This window comes from Phalacrocorax aristotelis, chromosome 1, assembly GCF_949628215.1.
Source record: "Phalacrocorax aristotelis chromosome 1, bGulAri2.1, whole genome shotgun sequence".
Lineage (NCBI taxonomy): Eukaryota > Metazoa > Chordata > Aves > Suliformes > Phalacrocoracidae > Phalacrocorax > Phalacrocorax aristotelis.
The window spans coordinates 33490840-33506815 of NC_134276.1; the positions used below are offsets into that span (position 1 = coordinate 33490840).

A 15976-nucleotide genomic window follows, 5' to 3' on the forward strand; every position below is an offset into this window, starting at 1 on the left:
AGATTTAGGGGAGGAACACAGTTGTTTTCATTTTCTGATGGTGATTGGAAGATGAAAGATGAGCTTCACGGCTGGTGACAGTTCTCAGGACTGGCAGCATCACCTTATGCATCCAATCATACAGTAACGATGCAATCCGTTAGCGTACAGTACACAGGGAGCTGTCAGGTCTGTAGCAATCCAATTAAATTACATGGGTTCTAAAGCTAGATGATTTGAGGAAGCTTAAAACAGAGTTAACACTGTGCTGGCTCAACGGCTGTGCCAATTATCTGGTTGGATGTGCTTGTAGCTCTGGCTGCTGAAGCATGTGGACTTTTCTTTTTTTTAATTTTCCCTAGAGCAGGACTAGGGAGAACACACTTAAGAGTTAATTATTACCTAGCTTTATTATTATTTATTCAATGAGAAGCCTTATGTATATTTGGAAGAGATGGTCATATCACCTGGGGAAAAAACCCAACAGAATAAACGGATTGCATAATGCATTTTTCAGGCTTTTTGCTGAAACTGAAATATTGAAGTTCCTTTATAGTAGCTGAAGTGTATTCATTTGTGTGGAGGTCACTCTTTGACCTTTGCTGTGGGAAGCCTGTGTGGTTCGTGTCAAAATCTTTTCCTTCTAACCTTTAGTTTCAGATGTCTGCCTGCATTTCTGTTTGTGCTATTCCCATTATCTTTGTACCTGAAATGCGTGAGACAGAAAAGGAAAGCAGCTCTGCGGCATCGCTATCTTTTTTCACAACTTCTCTCTTTGTGGCAAGTTAATCAAAAGCCCTGTGTGAAGTCTGCTCTGAGCTCAGCCCTCCATCTTTCCAAGGTGTCCAAGGACTTGCAGTCAGGTAACCCTATCACGCTGTTACTGCAGGTTCCTCATGGGTGCGTGTGCTTCACTCTTTGCTCAGTAATTTGTGCAAGGAGCTGCCCTGCATGCTTTGCAGGAAAGACAGGCAAGATTACCTTACTTCTCAGAACTCTGCTTCTTTTTAATCAGATGGGTTGTCCACCCACCCAAAATAATGTAGCTCCCCCTTGGTGAAAAGCCTGAGGAAAAAGAAAGGTCGCTCATTGTCCGCTAACAGCACCTGACCGTCATCTTATCTGGAAACTGGAGTCAATGTCCAAAAATACTCTGCTGCCAATCCCAAGAAGCAAAATCACAGTTGTAACAAAATTGATGATCAAATTAATACTGATTTCACTTGGACCACGATTTCAGCCCAGATACATAAATTTAAGGAATTACCAGCTTCGTCTCATCCGCCACTTCAGAGAAGGAAGCAGGAGAGCTGGGCACATCTGTACGGAGTGAAGACAATGCAGCTTGTCAGGTGCCACGCTTCAGGAAAGGTGAATTGCAAGAATGAAGGAAAATTTACAAAATAAAGGCAAAGAGGGAGGAACAGTGTGGCTGCACATCCACTTTGGGGATCCCCAAAGCCAGCCCAGCTCTGCGAAGATTCCTCAGAATTTAACTCTACCAGAGATGATAGAACTATTTAATTTTTATACTGCGTAACGGAGAACAGATCTTACTCTCGTATGCCCTATTGGGCTCTGATGGAAAACGAAACGTTTGTCTTGACTGTTGAGTTGGCATGAGCATTCCCATCAGCTCGTGCCTTGCAGAAAACGGCCTGCTAAGTTCAGTGGTTAGCCAAGTCTGGCTCCCTGTGAAGAATACGCCAACATTGGTGCTGATATTGGTGGATGTTTTTTGCAGTGGCTTTTAAAGAGTTGAACCATAGATTGCTTCTTGCTCAATTGCTCCATCTGCCTTTTTGATATCAAGATATTTATCAATACGTAGTGATAGATTTCTTCCTAGCATTCTGCTCGCAGGACAGCAAAGCTGACCCATGGTGACAGATACGTGTGTGTCTTCCAGTACAGAAATGATGTTCTCAGTACAAATTCCAGTCTTCTACTGTGAGCTCGAGCTCACCATCGTATGTGGAAGGCAAGGGTTGAAAAAGAAAAGAAATGAACAAAAACGTCCCATCTGCAGTCATTGGCAAAACTCCCGAGAGAAAGCCAGGAAGAAGAAAGGGAATCAGGATAATTTTTAAATGCACAATTTCCCCTTTTATCATGTTTCTAATCCCGTTTTCTTGGCTTCTTTTTGTCTTGCTTTGTCGTTGTTTGTGTCTAGCATGTATGTTCCCAAGGCTTTATAACGCTTCATCTTAAGGGGGAACCTGAAGAGCGTTATTTTGCCTGCTAACGAGTAACCTGAATTTTTTTTCATCACCGAAGCCAATCAGAGGCGGGAGATTACAGTCGACAGAGGACAGAGATTTGCATATTAACAGCGCAGTTATTGAAGAATAGCTGTCTCGTATTTAGACCAAACTGTGCCCTCTGATTCGCCAATACCAGCTGCCAGCCAATGCAGATGAGGGATTCAAAGGTCAGATGTTTCTGTTTTGTTTTTGTTTTGGTTTTTTTAAGAGAGAACCATACAGTGCTAATACAAATCAGATAGCGAAACCCGTGTGCAGGAAGCCGAGTAAGCAGAGTGAACCCGCTTGGCTCTGGCTCTGTCGCAGCACAGCCGCCGTGCCCTCTCGTTGGCTCCAATGAGTCTATCCCTGCATAATGTATCATATTGTGTATATTAATGTTTCGGCTTTACAGTTCTATTTCCATTAGGGGAAGATTGCTTGTGAGCCTCTTAGTGGATAAATAGGAATTTCCAGCTTTCAAAAATTCTCTTAAAGCTTGCAGGATCCACAGAAGAAGGAATTACACATTACTATTTTTGAAGCTTTAAAAGGTCCAGAGGGCCTAATTGTGCTCTCAGATATGTCTGTGCAGCCCCGATTGAAGTCTTGGGATATAATGCATGCTTATGCGACAGCTAAAATGAGTCCTTTTTTTAAATAAATAAAAAAACCTCCTTCAGTTATTAAAACATTAAACTATAAAGTCTTCAGGGTCAAGCCAGCAACTTCCCAAGAGCTATTCAGAACGTAACAAAGCGAGGACTTGGCTGGAAGCAGACACTGTACTGACCTACAAATAGCAAATAAATGCTGAAGTGTTAGTGAAAATCATGCAAAGAAGGCAACACCTTCTTTGGCAGATTTGCGCACGTGTGTTTGTGTGCACACGCTTGTCCGGGCAGTTCTGTGGGAGGGAAGGAGGGGAAAACCCTAAACTGCTATAATAAAATAACCTTATCAAGCGTTTTCACGCTTCAGTCAGTCACGTTAAACAGGACCAACATGGGCAGAGGTATTTTCTTTTACCTCTGTTTTACATCAGCCAAGGCTTACGCAACACTTGAGGCGTGTGTTTGAACCGTCTGTGTTGTGTTGTTGTATGTGTGTTTGTGTGTCTCTAAGTACAACTGCATCCAGCGTTAGGAGAAAGAGGTGAAGAAGCAAATTTAACTCAGATGAAGGGAACAAACTTAGGAAATATAGTCAGACACTGGAGTTTGTGTGATTTGTTTTTTTTTTAACTAGTCCTTGATTTCGCAAGCTGATTTACATACAGGTGAGGTACGAGTTGCGCATGAACTTCCCCGCAAGTTTTCTGCGTGCTTTTTAGAAGGTGCTTGCTTAAGAACGAACAGGCTTCAGTCAGGCCTGTTCTTTAAAAGACTGAAACGTTGTGTTTTACTGTAAATAACATGGAAGCGGATGCCCAAGATATAATTACGTCTTACTTTCATCGGGGCTATGTTTAACAGAACTGCCTCCAGCAACTTCTCCTTTATTCAGCTATCTGTATTGCCACTAAAAAGCAAAGGAAGAACCAGTCGGGAAATAAGCAATCCCCACCCGCACAGCCGGGCCAAGAGCAGCTCCGGCCCCTCAGCAGACGCAGTTTACACTAACCTAAACCAGCGCATTGATTTGCGTGTTTTGTCCTCCACATGTGTGTCCTTGTATTGCTCGGCATAATTTGCGTCGGTATTATTTGTTGTCACTTCTCAGACTGAAGCTGTGGCACTAACCCCGCCAGCCAAGGGAAAAAAAAAAACAAAACCTACACGCAGAGGCAACACCAGCCAGTATTGTTTAAATCAGATGAACCTGGTGGTGTGGAAATTGCTTCTGTTGCATAACCATGCTTGCTGGTAAACCCAAACTGATGGGCTGGTGAGCATATACAATTAGCCCAATACCTGTGGACGTAATTCAGTACCGCTTTGGTGAAAGAAATACTGTGGAAAAAGAGAGGCAGGAGATTTTTCTATCAGATTTTTCTCCCTACCACTAGAAATCATAGCTGCCGCGTGCAATATTTAATATCTGATGTTAGTTTCCACCTTTCAGCCACAGCCACTTTTCACTTACCAACTAATCGTCACCTGGAAGTGTGCTGAAACGTATTATAAATGGGCACACAAAGGCTTTCTCCAGCACTAAATCACACCACCTCTTACAGCAGCCCTGCTTGGTAATTCAGGCCAGGAGAAGAGCAGGCTTTTCCCATTCAAATAGCAGGAAGAGTTCAGATTAGCAGGCACCTTCTGTGGGAGCCCAGATGCGGCCACAAAAGCCTCCCTGGCCCAGGTGCTCGGTGGCATCTCCAGGAGCAGCACGTGGCTCTGGGGAAGCACTTGTTGCTGGCAGCCCCTCTGGGCCCAGCGCCTTGTCCTGCAAAGAGCTGTCGTTGGCCACCCGCCCCGTGGCTTCAAGGAGGAAGGGTGAGGTTGGGTGCTCTCGCCACACTTGAGGTTTGTCCTCTGCCTAGGAGATGAATAAGCGAAAAACCAGACCCTGTATCAAGGGTTTTCCTTGGGGGAGCTGGTTTTGAAGCCATGGCTAACTGGGAGGTGTGAGCCTCTGCAGATAAGACGTGGGACTGCTTCTCACGGGAGGATTTCCAGAGGAAGCACCAGTGCCTCCGGCTGGGGTGCAGCTCCCAGAGCTGCGCGGGGCGCTGCCAGCAGCCGCCGGCGGGGTTTGAGGGGAGGCCTCGGGGAGAACTTGCGGCAGGATGCTCTGCCGGGGGTACCTGCAGGGCTCCCGCCTCGCAGGGCGTCCGGCCCCCCAGCCCTCCGCGGGGACCGCTCCCCACCGCCGGCGCCCCCACCTCTAGAGGGGAGCGGGGCGCGCTGCGATCCTCCCCGGCAGCCGGCGGGGCTTCACCCCGCTTCTTTCGGCCCTGGGGGCCGCACCCGGGACGTCCTCGGCGGGGCCGTGACACCCGGCTGCCGGGCTGTGCGCTCCCCGCCCTCCTCACCGCCCCTCTCCCCCTTCCTCCTCCTCCTCCTCCGGGAGTCTTGCCTCCCCTGCACACCTGCCTTGCCATTTGTCGGCGGCTTTGCTAGGAGGGGAGAATTTTCCCTCGGTCCCTTGCAGCATCCCTCCCCGGCGCGCACACAGACACACGCTCACACTCACGCACAGACAGACCGACCGACCGACCGACCGAGGCACCGCGCTGCCTGTGCGCATCGGCGGCCGCCGCCTCCCCGGCACCCCGCGCCGCCGGCCCCGCGCTCCCCGCCGCCGCGGGGCGTCCTTCGCCCGCTGCAGCGCCGCCGGACCCGGCAGCCGCCGAAGGGGGGCGGCGGCGGCGGCGGCTCCCGCTGCTCCGCGGCCCCGCACCGGCAGCCGGTAGGTAACGGAGGTCCCGCCGCGGCGGCGGCAGCCCGCCCCGGGCGGCTCCCGGCGGGGGAGGCGCTGCGGAGGGCCGGGGCGGGCAGCCGGGGACGGAGGGAGGGAGGGAAGGAGGGCAGGGCGGCGGGAGCAGGGCCAGACGCGCTGCCCCGGCCCCGCCGCAGCCCCGCCGGCGGCGCCCGCCTCGCCCGGCTCCGGCTCCGGCTCCGGCTGCGCTCCCCCGGCGCCGCGGGGCCGTGCGCCGCCCCCGCCGCTGCCCGCCGGCCCCCCGGGCACGGGCACTCCCCGGCGGTGAGTCAGAAAGTTTGCTCTCCCGGGTGCCCGGTTTTTGTTGTTGTTTGGGGTCCGCCTGTTTAGGGTGGGTTTTTATTTTCCTATTCCCGCTAGCGGGCTATTTATTTATTTATTTCGATTCTCTTCTTTCTTTCTTTTTTTTTTTTTTTTTTTAATTGCAGTTGCTGCTGCAGCGGCGGGGAGGACGGGGCTGCTGGCCCTGCCCCCGCCGGGGAGAGCCCCGCCGCGGCGGGCAGCTCCCCCCCCCCTCCGTGGGCACCCCGGGGTCCCTCCCGCTTGCAAACCCCGCTCCCCCCTTCCCACCCACCCCCCCACCCCCCCACCCCCCCCAGTTAGGTGGCTGCGGCTGCGAGGACCCCGTCAGCAGCCCCCCTGCAGTTTGCAGAACAGTTTTTTTGGTGGCGGCTCGGGAGGTGACTGTCCCATCCCTCTTCCTTCCCGTTCCTCGAGTGAGGGCTTTGAAACAGGTTGCAGCGCAGCTGTGGGTGGCGGGATCTGGCCGTGCGACCGGTGAGGGACAACAGGCAACGCTGTTGTAGCGGGTTGTCAGCCGGGGACCGCCGTGTCCCACCGGCCAGGAGTGGGGCTGGCTGCGGGTCGTGTCCGGCTCTGCCTGCTTTGATCTGATCGCTAGAAGTCGCTTGCCGTTGTGCGGGGTGGGAAAAGCTCTCTTCCATTTCACTCTTTTGTTCTTTAGTTCTAAACGTGGTTTTGGTGAGGGCTCCTGGTTTCTGAAAGGAGGGTTAGAGGCTGAATAAATCTGTCTCAGGGCAGGAGAGACAAGAAGCTCTCGGATCCTTCGCATGAATTGTGCATTTTCTATGTTGTGTGTTATTACTTTATTTTTTAATCACTGGAAGTTCTGCTGTAATGTGTCGGAAGCTTTGATGTCTTTTGCCATGTAACTCTATTTTTTTTCTATCACATTTAAAATGGAATGATAAAATGCACAGATGTTAATAAATAAGTTGAAAGGACTTTGAAATAGTGCCCGTTGTGCATGGTGTGAAATTGTAGATGTACATAAAAGAGTAATAACTACTCTGCAGGTTTTATTTAAAACCTTTTTCTCTGTGGCTTTGTGCCGGACTCTCTTCATCTCTCAGCTTTTCAGTACGATTGTTTTTTGCTGTTGAGGTCCCCTGTTGTGTTGTGGGGATGCCTTGACGGGCACCCACGTTTGTCTGGTTTAAATAATCTTTTAATCCCTCTCTTTTCAAAGACTTGCCACTGGAAAAATTTGTGAAATTTGCTATTGTGGCTTTCAATTTTAGATCTCTTTTCCTGATGCATGCATCTATCTATCTATCCATCCATCCATCCATCCATCCATCCATCCTTTTATGTTACAGCCGGAGGGGGAGGAGGAGAGTAGGGGATTGCCTCTGACTCTTCTATCTGTCCGATGCAAAAAAAAAATGAATAAATCATAAAATAAAGAAATGAAGGCACTGAAACAACCTTCAGCTGAATTCCAAGAACAAAAATGACTCCGGCGTGTGTGCTCGCCCACACCAGGCGTTCTGCAGCATGTGGTATTTACAGAACTTGCAGCGTACAGTAGCTCTCCAGTAGTAAGGGAACGTTTTGTATCCTCAGAAGCAAAAGAGTCTCTGTCAAGTCGGCAAAACTACAGGTACAGTTGTGGAAAGCTGATACACGTGTGAGCGTGTGCGTGTAGAAATATCACCAGACTGCTTAAGTTCATTATTCCTCAGGATAGTTTGTCTTCCTCGACCTGGAATATATCCCTCCTTTTCCCTGAATTTTGAAGCATTTTTACTGTTCCTCTCTGCGTGCGTGTGTTTTATTGTTAGTCTTAATCTCTCTGTAGAATATAAAATAATCCCTTAATAGATTTAGAAGACTCTACCGCCAGGCAAACCAGGCAATAGATCATGAAATCGGACAATAGTATTTTGTTTCCTAGCAACCCCCTACTGCGAACAGAAAACAAAACAATGGTGGATGCTTCCACATCATGATAGCCGCCTGTCGAAACCCCCGAGTAGTAGGTACAGCACTGCTAATTGTGCAGTGAGATCCGCTCCTTGTCCTTTCGGCTGCTTTGTTAATATCTTCCTTTTGTGAGAAAGGGATTTACTTGCGTAAGTGCAGCTAAATGGTTAAAATTTCACTCGGCTCTCCTAGCTTGGTAACAATGTCTGTTAGAATGAAGAGGGCACAAAATTAAGTAGTAGCTGTAGGATTTTTGCCGATAAGGATGATTTGAAATACCTTGTTCTTATTGCCGGGCTGTTTCTATATCTGTGCTACTACAGACCCTTGAAAATCAGATTTATCATCTCCTGTATCCAGTATGCAGTATCTTTTTGGATTCTGTCTCGTTAGTCATCCTTTAGCTTTGTGTTTTAAAACTATGTTTGGTAGAATGTATTAAAAGAAGAATCCTTTGCCGCTCATAGGAATGGGAAGTAAAATCCTAAGTGCTGCTGTGCCGTGTTTATGCTCTTGGCACCCAGTTCACCCCATCAGAAGAGCCAGAGCTATCACAGCGCGGCAGGATGGGGCCCTAAGCCACGCTCTTTCTAAAAGTGCTTTTGATAATGCAGTAATTCCCTTGGTTAAAGTGTCTGAGCATTGAAATGGCATCTCGACCCTGGACCAATCTCGGATGCACTTTGTGCACTGCCATCTATCTGAAAAAATCCATTAGTGCAAGCTGTGGATCTAACGGGCACCGGTGCTTGCTGCCTATCAGGTTTCCGCCTTCCAGCAGGTGTTGGTGCTTAGAAGGCTGCTGGAGATGCTGAACTGCACTAGGGAACGGAGGCGAGCAGGCACGGATGAGTAATTGTATTTACAATGTAGCAGAGGAGTTTCTATGCTTTTGCTTCTTTGCCACCTTTCCTTACTTTGGAGGAGAAAGCGGCAAAAAGTTGTTCACAGAGTTTTACCTACAAGTCTTCGCTATCGAGCGGTATTTACAGCGGTTGCACTGTAAGTAAGCGCAGTGGTACTTTTCCTATTGGTCACACCAGTGAAGGTGTTATTTCCATGTGGGAAGCTATAAAATCGCAAGAAAAAAATCTCTGTGGGGAAGACGGCGAACTTAATCGCGTATGCATTATTAAACAACAGTATTTGTGCGGGGCGCGGGAACGGCATTCTCTCACTGACTTTGGGGTTCGCAGTGTTATTTAACAGATCCGGTATGCGGTCATGTACAATTTATTTGTATTGCCTGTAGGTATTTTTCTGGCTCATCTCAAGTATTGAGGTACCAAAGTGATACAACGGATGCCACTTCAATAAAAAAGGTGGAAGTGAAATGGTCAGAGAATGTTGTAATTCTGATAAATATCAATGAGCAGCTACTTTCGTGTCTATATTTGAAATCACACATTTTAGTTCCATAGCATGTGTGGATGGTTTAGTTTAGAACATGTTAATTGAATTTTGGAAGGCTTTATGGGTTGAGAGGAAGTAGTCATTTTCCAATTTTTCTTCTCCATTTCTTTCTCAGATGGCACTCCTCCCAAACTCCAAATCTTACAATTAGGTAGTCCGCAGATTAAGCTTGGTATGGCTGCCTAATTGCAGTCCCCACTTAGCCTCTGCCTGTGTTTACCAGGCAGCAGAATGAAGGAAGGCAAAGAAAACACAAAGTGCAAACAGAAAACAAGGAGGAGAGAAAGATTGTGAAGTATTCTGTGTGTAAACAATGGAAGACATTTGGAAGTGATTTTAAATACTCTCCACGAAATTCCCGTTATGCCAACTGCATTTGTTGCTGGTGCTGAATGTAAAATTCTGCTGTCACGTGGGTTGGCGACTGATGGGAATAGTCAGCCCATGACCAAAACTGAAGACTAGTACCTCCTTCCCTCCTTCTCCCCACTAAAAATCCATCTTTTGTGGAACGGTGAGTTAAGTCTGTTGCGTTTGAAGGCGTTTGGTAGACAATTAATGATGGTAGTGCCTAATGAGCTAACGGGGAACGTGCTGCATATCTTACTGAGATACACGTGCTTTTTCAAATTTTTCACAGGGCTTTTTTTTTTTCCAAGAGGGAACTGCAGTAACGAGAATGCTGAGTTACTGCATGCTTAAATCCTATAGGCTTAATGCTTACTGTACTGTTGCATATTTACTTAGGTATTTATTTCCTATTCTTATTTTAAGAAAGGAACAAAAGCATGATGTCAGTTTTGGACTCTCTTGAAGCTTCATTTTTAAATCCTGTAACATAAAAGCATTCAGCTGTCAATTCATGCCAAATATGGAAAATAAACCATCCAAGTGATTACAGAAACTGAGGATTTGGTTCAGCAAAGCAGTGACTTGCATGCCTAACTTTTTTTTTTTTTTTAATGTATGCTTAAGCTCATCTCTGCTTGCTGAGATCAACTGGATTTAAGCATGTGGTTAAAGTTAGGCATGTAATTAAATGCTTTGTTGAATAGGGGCCTCGAGCAAAACCTCTAACCTTTGAAACTAACATCTTTGCTTTTGAGTAAACAGCATTTAAGAAGAATTCCTACAAGACAGTAGAGTGAAGGGAACAAATTTGGGGGAAAGGCAAATTCACGGGGGTCTCAAATTGGGAATGTACTGACGGGTAACAGCGATGCTGGAAGGGATCTAGAATTAAGACCCAGCAGGAATTAATACATGAGTCTGCAGCGTGACTTGATTACAGAACAGCATGGTTTGTTGTTGAGCTGACAAGAAAAAGGTAGCCTGTCCGCGAACAAAGAGGTGGGATTCCCTTTTTATAAGGATCTGCCGTGAACACATCTGAAAACTTCCTGTCTATAAAATATTTAAAGGTATTTACAATTTGAACGAAGCTTAGAGAAGAGCAACAAAATACTTGAGGGTCTGGAGGAACTAGATGAAGGGAAATATCAAAAATAGACCTATTTCTAGCCTGGCACTGAATATGGGGAGATAGGTTAACTACATGTAGATATTTGAAATGCATTGTAGTCAAAGGAATCTGATTTTTTTTTTTTTTTTTGCACATTATGTGGGAGAATACCTAGGAGTAAATGGAGAAATTGAGAAAATAAAAGTTTAAGATGAATTCGGGGCAAAAACTTAATGACAGAAAAATGTATTGGAGCGTGTATTGATCCAGGTGTAGTCAGACCCTCCCCACCCCTCTTCAGACGTTTAAAATAGGAGTAGGCAAGTCACTAGCAAATGTACTGGAGGACGCAATTCTGCATTTTCGAGGAGATGGAGTACAAGATCTAACAGCCCTTTTTCATGTTTCGTTCTAGTTTTAGCCGAAGGTTACAAGAGAAACTAGGTCAGATACTGGGCCAACCATCCTTGACTTGATTTTTCTCAAATTGGGGTGCTGGTACTTTGGCCGAGCAGTTTCCAGTGCCAAGACAGTTTACGCTTTTTAAATGCATGACTCAGAACAAGGTCAGTCGATGCTGGGGTGGTGGAAGTGCCAGGATAGGCTACAGTAAATTTTTCAGTAAGCAGCTCTGGTTTATTCATTTGTTTGTTTTCCCTTTTGAAAACAATGAGCATGCCGGGGTGGTGTAGAGGGCGCAGAGGTGACAGCTTCTTCTGTGTTGACAGCTTCTGCAGCGTTTTGTTTGATCATCTAAGGAAGCTTATTGCCCTCAGGTAGCAATGATGGATAGTAGGTCCTACTGCTTCCTTCCTGTCCCCCCTTCAGATGCCCTGGGCTCGTAACAGCTGTCTTCTGTGATCTGACTGGTCTGTGTGCAGGGCAAGTCCTGATGACTACTGCCATCCATGGTGTGTTTTCTGGAAGAGACAGACATATGGATGACCTTTCCCAAGGTGCATTGCTTCCTGATCTAGTCGGACTGGGAGACAACTCAGCCAGGGAAGATGCAGGTTCAAGGTGTAGTGGCAGTTTTCTTGAGGAACCCTCACCCGGAATGATGTTATTACACTGGTTTCTTGCAATTCATTTTACTCGAAGCAAGTATTCAGAAAAAAACCCATTGTGCCGACTGATATCATCAGGGAATGTTTTCCAACAGCCATGCCAATTGCAGAGCAGGAGGTGGATTTCCCTCTGCCATGCTTTGTGGATACCTGACAGCCAACTGTTTAAACAAGGCCTATTTTGGTAACCATAAAGTGAAAACAAGTGATTCAGAATCACCTTCCTTGCGTGATAATGATTTAAACAGTGATCTTGCAGGATTACCACACACAAGGGAAAGCTGATCTGGGTTTTAACTGCTTGGTGAGACTGATCTTTGGTTTAAGTAGTTGATGGTGCAAGAAAGTGGTGTTTTGAAGTTGTGGAAACCAGGTTTAGGTCTTCTGTGTGCAGAATGAAATGGAAAAAGTTGGTCTGGCTATTAAAAACCAGTACATTGCCAATACGCCCCAGCTGACTTTTAAGCTGACTGCTTAAAAACAAATCCTCTGACAGGTAAACCGGTTTCAGCCCTTGCTGGTGTTTGTCTCTGGGGACTGGTTGGTAGTGTTGGTGATGGAGGTCTGAAAAGAGGTTGAATGAAGCTGGAGGAAGGGGTTTTTTTTAGGTAGAACATAAGGATTAAGACTGAAGTTGTTGCCAATGCATTGCTGATGTTAGAGGGACTGTTTTTTTGATGGTGGACAATTTGTTGATGGATGGATAAGGTAGATAAAAAGGATCCATATAATTGCATGGATCTAGCTTGGTAGTTGCTGGTGATAAAACTGGGTAAATGGGCTTACTTAAGATTACTTGTGTACGTTAATAATGCTTTTCTGTCTAAGTATGTCTAAGATCAGACTTGCTGGTTGGAACCCTTTAGACTGAAAGATACTGTGTAAATTTAAGATTATTATTGGGTCTTCTTTGCAGGGAGAAGCTAGGTCGACAACAATCTTAATTACAATCTGTTTCTGTTAATAGATCTTTATTTTTAGAGGTCAGTTAAATGAGGCTTTAAAGCATTTTTATACAGGTACTTTTAACATAGTGCTAGCATTTAGGATGTGGGGTTTGGTATACTAGGTCTCATCAATACATGACGAGGAACAGTTCCTCCATGGCCAGAGTGGATAACATACAACTGTTTTGGTACGACAGGTTGGCTTTATGTAGATTTTAAAGGGCTCTGTGCCCTACACACAGCATAAAAATGCTTCAGGACATAACAGCTCTGCCTGGGATAGAATACAGTGAGGGTTTAACAGTATATTTTACAACTCCGTTTAGACTTACCCATACCTGTTAGGAAGCATTTTGACAGGGAAGCAAAGAAGAAATAAAATAGAAGTAACTGATAAAGGCATGGGATGCATTTAGGGAGGTGGAATGCAATAACCAGAATGAGAGCACGCTCTTAGAGCAGGCACTGGTACTCATGCCCTTATAAGAAGTATTTCAGCGATGACAAATAAGTTTGTTTCATCTGAAAGTAGCAGATTGCTTCCTAATATTTTGCTGGTCTGACATTCTGTGAAATTGTGTTATATCCTAATTCAGTGGCTCCTCTGCATATAGAACAAGAACTTGCTATTTTCTACCAAGTGAAGCAGTTCCCTCTCATTCTGCAGAGGTACAGGCCTGTGTTTTGGTGGCAAAGATCCACAGATTAATCTCATATGATGATTTATGATGGATGTTGGCATTACTTCACCACTGACTCAGAAGAAAGATTTGCATTTACTGAAGAAGTGGTCCACTTAGTTTGCTGAGAGCTCTCCTTAGAGGTGTTACCCTTGATTAATAGTGAAATCTGCTGAGATCACAGCCTGGCATGGTATGGTTATAGATGGATCAAAAAAGTGTGTGTTTGTGGTTCTGTGCTGGCAGATAAGGACGACAGGCACCTGGATGTGAACAAACACTCGGTGCAGGTTTACTAGCTATAAATGGGTGGTCTCTTCATGCATCCTCATGCCTCCTCTGCACATGTACATCTGGCTTCCACCCTTTTCACGCAGAGCATAAACGAGGTGTTGGTGGCAGGCTGTTACATGTGTGAAAGCTGAAGACTTAAAGGTCCTGGAAAGTACACTTGATTTAGAATCTTTATGTTGCATTTCCATTAGCTGGCCTAAAATGAGCATCTCTTAGGTTAATTTCATTTTAGTAAATGAAGGCACCCTCGGCCAGTTTTGTGGTTCAAGGTTATTAATATCTTAACAGTTAAGAGGAAATACTGTTTATGCTGATGACTCTTTTTCTGCAATGTAATCTCCTATTTTGTATGAACCACATAGCCATTACCATTTTATTTCATTGACAGCCTGTGAGAGAGCACGCATTTTCAGTTCCTAGAGGGAGCTGGGCTGAACTTGAGCTGATACATTCTAGGTGAAAGCCTTGGTGTACTGTTGCCAATCTACTTAGCTATCCAGTTTCTTGCCAGTTCTGTAAGGTTAATACTATTACAGGAGAACATGTGAAACCAGGTGCGGTGCATATGTCATTAGTAGGGTTTTGCAGTTTTATTTTTCATGATGCGTTTGTTTAACTTCTGTATCATTTTGCAGAACATACGTAATGTGTAGTTTATATTGTTTTCTTTGCAAAATAGAAGGCGGCTGTAATTTCAGCCTGGGAAGGAAACTATTAACATTTTTTTAAGTAAAAGAGAAAGGCTTAAAAATTGGAATTTCTCTTTAGGTTTCCTGTAAAATATTAAGGGAGATTATTTAACAGCATAAAGTCTCTGGGGAAAAGGAAAGAGAAGGCTCGCTGCTTAATATAATCTGCTCTCCATGGACAGTGATGAGAAGGAAGAGAATGGAGAACTGCGTGGTCAGAGCAGGCTTCATTTGTTCAAATCTGGAAGTTGGCAGCACATCTGACAGGGCAGCTTTGTATAAGGCCAGCTTGCCAGTCTCGCACCTAGGTTTACCTTTTCGATAATAACAAAGTTGATTCTGATCAGCACTAAAATAGAAGAAAATAGAAAGAATAAAAGTAATAATTGTTAGGCTCATCTTGCCCAAGAATAAAGGGAGTAGTGTGAAGCGAGTCAGTCAACCCACTGTAATCAGTTCTTCTATACCTACAGTATCAATGTTGCACAAGTAGCTAGGCAGAAAAGACTAGTGGTCATCTTGAAATCATGCAGAAAATCTGCTTTTTTTGGTTTTTCAATGTCAGATGGGCTGCCAGATGAAACTGAATATTAAATTGAAAGCAGAAGATTGAATTTGATAATCCTGAAGATGAGATGCTTTGACAACCCTGTCATCATTGAAATATAGCCGTGATGATCACTACAGTCACTGTTCTAGTTGTTTCAGTGGCTCTTCAACATCGTTTCCTTCTAGAGGAATCGCTTTGTCTTTGTTATCAGGAACGACAAAGCACAATAGTCACTCCTATTTTAAAAACTAGGAAAATGAAGACTTCAAACTTGGTGAAAAACTTGCTTTCATGTTAACATCACTGTCAGCATAACACAAAATGAGCAATATAGGGTGAGATGTAAGCCTGTGTGTACTGCCCTTTTAAGGACATTTAAATTCACTAGTTTGCTGTTAAATGGGTCAAGAAAAAGGGAAATGCAGAACTGAAAAACCAAACCTGAAATAAACAGCGCTTCTACTAATGCAAGGTGGTTCAGAGAGTGGTTATAAGCATCCATGCAAGGAAAATCACAGACCTTTGTAACGCTCTCAGCCATGTCTCTAAGGGATACCATGGGATGACTGTACGACAAGGAGGTGTCTGTAAGGGCCCGAGGAGCAAGCGTAGTAGTGGCAGAAACAAACTGAAACGAGACCTTCTAAAGCAGGTTTGTCCTGATGCCGAGTTCATCTTGGTGAGAAAGAACCATCTGTGTAATTAGGAGTTGGCTGGAAAAACGAGTATTTATGCTCCCTTCCTTCAGTTACTCTTGGACATCCTCTGAGGAAGATCTTTATTTTTGCCTCTACTCTGTGGTCCTCAATAATGCAAGTTTATTTAAACTGAAATTGAATGTGACTTTTGTACAGAATTTTTACACAGCAAGATACTCCCCAGAAAACTGGTAATCTTAGGAAGGCAACTAATGATGGTTTTGAAAGGATTTTGACCATCTACAGCCTGATGATGCTCCAGTTCAAGTGGAAGCTTTCTTCCTCTAACTCGCAAATAACACCAAATATTTGAGAAAAATATTGAAGGAGGTCTCAGCAGCTGT

General features: G+C 45.2%; 1 protein-coding gene across 5 annotated transcripts in view; it reads left to right on the plus strand.

Moving 5' to 3' along the window:
• Positions 1 to 5454: 5454 nt before the first annotated feature.
• Positions 5455 to 15976, plus strand: part of ENOX1 (ecto-NOX disulfide-thiol exchanger 1) — a 379677-nt gene continuing 369155 nt past the window's right edge. For 2 of the 5 annotated variants that reach the window (XM_075087456.1, XM_075087509.1), the window contains exon 1: positions 5455 to 5576. The gene's annotated coding sequence lies outside the window, so the exon portion shown is untranslated. Of the gene's footprint in view, positions 5577 to 5849; positions 5871 to 15976 lie in introns of those variants that run through there. The other 3 variants (XM_075087466.1, XM_075087483.1, XM_075087475.1) reach the window with 3 other exon arrangements.